This window comes from Molossus molossus, unplaced genomic scaffold (genome assembly GCF_014108415.1).
Source record: "Molossus molossus isolate mMolMol1 unplaced genomic scaffold, mMolMol1.p scaffold_m16_p_8, whole genome shotgun sequence".
Classification (NCBI taxonomy): Eukaryota; Metazoa; Chordata; class Mammalia; order Chiroptera; family Molossidae; genus Molossus; species Molossus molossus.
Genome location: NW_023425402.1, coordinates 43,794,821 through 43,799,782, shown reverse-complemented (window position 1 = coordinate 43,799,782; position 4,962 = coordinate 43,794,821). Strand labels below are relative to the sequence as shown.

Here is a 4,962-nt window from a genome sequence, read left to right as displayed (position 1 = left end):
CCATTTTCTTTTCCTCTCTTTGACATAAAACACTCTCCAGTCACATGAAACTACTCAAAATTTCATATCTCTATGCCTTCATACCTTTGATTTTTTAAGGTGTTATTTTTAGAGCGTTTTAGATTTACAGAAAAATTGAGTAGATAGTACAGAGATTCCCCACTTACTTCAAACTTGGTTTCCCCTATTACTAAGATCTAACATAAGTATGGATCTTTGTTACAATTAATGAGCCACTATAGATATACTCATACTAACTAAAGTTCATCTTTTATTCAGATTTTCTTAGTTTTATTTAATGTTTTTTTCTAGTCTAAATTCTCATCTGATACCTTATTACATTTAGTTGTCATTTCTTATGCTCCTTTTGGTTTTTATAGCTTCTTAGATTTTCTTTGTTTTCTATGGTTTTGACTATTCTATTAAAATATGTTTTTATTGTTTTGTTTTTTTTTTTAGAGAGAGAGAGAAAGGAACAGAGAAATTGAAATATCAATGTGAGAGAGATATATCAACCAGCTGCCCCCTTGCATGCCTCCTACTGGGGATCAAACCTGCAACCCAGGCATGTACCCTGACCAGGAATTGAACCAGGACTTCTTAGTACATGGGATTACACGCAATCCACTGAGCCACACTGGCCGGGCAGCTGTGATAATTTTGAGAAGTATTGCTGAGGTATTTTGTAAAATGTTCCTCCACTGATATTTTTCTGCTGTTTGCCCATATTTAGACAGGTGTTACATGGTTTGGGAGGAAGTATAGAAAAGTCAAGTGCCATTTTTATCACCTCCAGGTTGATGACTTTTATCTATGAAGGGTACATATTATTAACATGACTTAACACTGTGATACTGACCTTACACTGGTTGAGGCAGTGTGTGTCAGGTTTCTTCACTGTAAAAATAATCTTTTTTTTCCCCTTTCCATACCTCTTTGGAAGAATGTCGCTATGTCCAGCCTGCATTTAAGGAGTACGGAGTTACCTCCTTGAGGGTGGAGTATGTACATAAATTATTGGTATTTTTCTGCAGGGGTAATGTGTGTTTTCCCTCCCATTTATTCATTTATCTATTCATTTGTTTAATTTATTTACATCAGCATGGAATTATGAATATTTATTTTATATTATTGCTCTAATTGTTTTAGCTTTAGTCATTGAGAGCTCTCTCAGTTGGTACCTGTGTCCCTATGACATTTCCTTATCAGTGTGGGTTTTTCTTTTCTTAAAGCACTTTCTAACTTTCTGGAATACAAAATGTTCCGGGTTCATCTTGTCTATATCCTGCTCCAGTTCTAGAATCAGACTTTTTCTAAAGAACTTTGATTCCTTTTATTGGAGAGTGTTAATTGGAAGACAAGATCTGAGAACTAGATCGGCTTGTTGCTATTGAGATGTATAATTCTTTCAGCTGACAGCTGAAAAAAATATATATGTGTGTGTATGTATATACATATATATGTATATATTTGTGTGTGTGTGTGTGTATATATATTCCATTCTAGTTATTTTTGTGAACCAACATGATACCTGTTACATGAACCTTAAGTCCCAGCTTAATAATCCTGAGTTCTAATAAAACCTTTACTGACTCACCCATGGAAGTTGATCCCCCCATCCTTTGTGTCAAATTCAATTTTTATATTACAGTACCTATTTTGTAAATTTAAATTATTTTCTTTTTTTCTTATCAAATTTGGCATTTTTTGGTATCTTTTTCTCTACTAAATTATAAACCTAATAAAAGTGAGAGATGGAAATTGAAAGCATATTTTCACACAGCCAACCTAAATGTCCAGCACATAAAAACTTGTTGAGTTAGTATAATAATCAGGCATGTGTCTTTTATGATAGCAACTCTGTAAGATTGATAAAGTTTTCAATTGTACATATTATGAGTTTTTTAACTAAATAATTGGATGAGTTTTACAAGTGTATATATACCCATATTCATGAGGGGTTTTCAACTATAATTTTCATTTTTTATAATATCTGTATTAGGTTTCTATATTAGGGTAATTTTGTACTTATGGGAATTTGCAATGTGTTCTCTATTTTATGAAACAGTTGTTAAAACTATTATTCATTCCCTAAATATTTTATAGAATTCCCTGGTGAGGTCATCTTGATGTGAGCTTTGTTTCTTTTGAAAATGAATTCAATTTCTTTACTTCATATATATATAGAGTAATTCAGGATTTCAGTCTTCTTCCATCAATTTTGGCAAATTTATCTACAGATTTTCTGTTTTTAATGTTGATTTATTAATTTCCTTTTTTAAAAGGAAATTTATTTCTTCTAAAGTATTAAATATATTTTATATTGCTGTTCAGAATATTTCCTTATAATATCTTTCAGATCAGCAGTGATACTCCTCTCTTATTCTTGATACCGGTAAGTCATGCTTTATTCCTTTATCTTTACCAATTTAATTATTTTTATTATATACTTGAATTATTTTTATTATATTCTAAATGATGTGTTTTAGAGTATTACTGTCTGATTATTTTGAACTTGTAGAGGATAGAGCTTTTGGTTATTCCTCTTAGTCCTAACATATTTTATTCTATAATGTAGTCATTCTGGGACTTAAATAGAAAGTCACAGTTATTTATCAAGGCCCTTTAAAAAGGCAGGACTCAAACTCTAAAATCCTTTCTTTATTCTGCCTTTTCAGCCTTTCGACTATTGCTTTTCACTGGTTCCTTGAAGTTCCCTCTATCCCCACAAAACACACTTTCAGTTCAGCCTCAGCTTTCAAGGGAGTAAATATGCAGATGTGAGGCTTCCCACTCTGTGGCTCTCTCTCCTTTTCTGGGTATTCCTCCTCCAGCTCAGGTTTTATGAGAAGTTCTAAAATCCATTCTCAGACAGCATGGGCCAAAAACCATGGGTCTTTTTTTCAGTTTCAGCCAAACTGTACTACACGGGCTGTGGACTGTGCATAGGAGAAAAGCTCTATAATCGTGAAGTGCACCCCAGGACAGCACTCTTCTTTCAAAAGATAATTCTCTTGAATTTTTTCTACTACTGGTAGTATTTTATCCTGACACTAATGTAAAATATTTAGATAGATTAATATAACATAAATATAGTAAATTCTAATAAAATAAGTTTATGGTTGCATCCATTGGTTTATTCACTAGTATTTACAAACTTTAATTATTGTATTTAATAAACTACAATAATTAACTAGTAAAATGAATCCTAGTTACCAGGCATATCTAATTACAAAAAAATAAAAATTATAATTCAAGATACTAAAATGTTTTGCATCCTCTTTATTAAGGATTTGGGGGATTTTACTTGTAGAAAACTAATTATTAAAGAAATTGTGGCAAATAAAATAGAATTCTAATAAATTCAAAAGACATAACTTATAAAGTATTACACAGACTAAAACAGTTGTAAAAATGAGCTTTGAATGTTTCCTTGTTAGTCAGATTTTTAAATATTTAGTCATAACATGCAAAAAATATATTTTTATTAACAACTTTTAAACTCTTAAGGAAGTTTCATCTAATAAATGCCCAATCTATTTGGCACTTAACATTATCTTTGGCCTCATATTTATTTTTTCTATTTTGTAAGTGCAGATAGTCTTTTATTTTTTGAGAACAAGGGGATATTTATTATAACATTTATAGGCCAGCTTCCTCCATAAATAAATTTGTCTAGAGTTGGGAGGCAGGAGAGAGAGACACAGGAGAGAAGAGAGCATATTATTAGGGCTTGAGGATCAGTGCCTGTCATCAGGCTCAGCATCCTCTCATTTCCGAGAGCACTGGCAAGGCTGCTGGACTCTGCACTGACTGGATTCTGCTGCAGATCTCTCAGAATTTGAAGGACAGAGGTCAATTGTAGATCAGTCTATGACCCAGGTCCAAAAGTTTCAGTCTACTCTGCCACCTCCAAAGCTAACTTTAGGTTCTGGTCAAAAAGTTCACAACTGCCCTGGCCGGTTTGGCTCAGCGGTTAGAGCGTTGACCTGCAGTCCAGAGAGTCCCCTGTTCGGTGCCTGCTGGAGGCGCGTACCTCGGTTGCGGTTTGTCCCCGGCCCTTGTTGGTCATGCGGGGGGCAACCACTCGATGTGTCCCTTTCACGTCGATGTTTCTCTCTCTCTCTCCCTCCCACTCTATCTGAACAAACAAACCATGAAAAAATGTCCTTGGGTGAAGATTAAAAAAACAAAAACAAAATGCTCACACCTGATGGGCATTTCCAGGAAGTAGAATGAATTTTTGAGGGCAAAGTCTGAGTGAATCTCATAAACTTTTGGAGACGAGGATCTATTGCACCTTGCCCACGGTCTGCCAGCACCACAAACTTGACCCCTGTTCGTGTCTGGAAGCAGTGTAGTTTGAATGTGTGTGTTTCCAGTATCTCAATGCCTGAGCTGCCCTGTTCAGGAGACAGTGAGTAGAACATGGAGTCCAGCATGAGCTTCTCATTGGAGGTGGGGTGGGGCTGGCCTGATCCAATGGACACTGGGTAGTTGGCAGGGTTGTCCCAGGTACTCAGTACCTTTTTCCTACCAGCTGTGTACTTGCCATTCATGTCCATGCCATTGATGACCAGCACTGCATGGCCCACTGCAAAAGTGAGGCTAGAGTCAACAATGCCCCATCCTGAGAATTCTGCTGAGGCACAGATATTCTTTATGCCTCTCCACATAAAATTATGAAGTCATGTCTTTTATGTCATTTATATATTGTGCTTTGTCATCTCTTATATTCTCACCTTCAAGAAAAAGAAAATTATCATCAGAAACATAGGCATGAAGGGTAAACTCAACAAATGTAATCTCAGTTTTTCTATATTGTTCTATTTCTATAATACTCTTCCCCAAATCTGCAGTTCTATTCTAAGGCGGACCAGAATCCAAGAGCATTATTCTAGCCTGTGGTCACATACTCTAACCTCTCTCTATGTGCTTGCACTGGAATGTATTTCACAATGT

General features: G+C 35.1%; 1 pseudogene; it reads right to left on the bottom strand.

Moving 5' to 3' along the window:
• Nucleotides 1-3,871: 3,871 nt before the first annotated feature.
• LOC118620712 lies at nt 3,872-4,676 on the bottom strand (annotated as a pseudogene).
• Nucleotides 4,677-4,962: the final 286 nt, after the last annotated feature.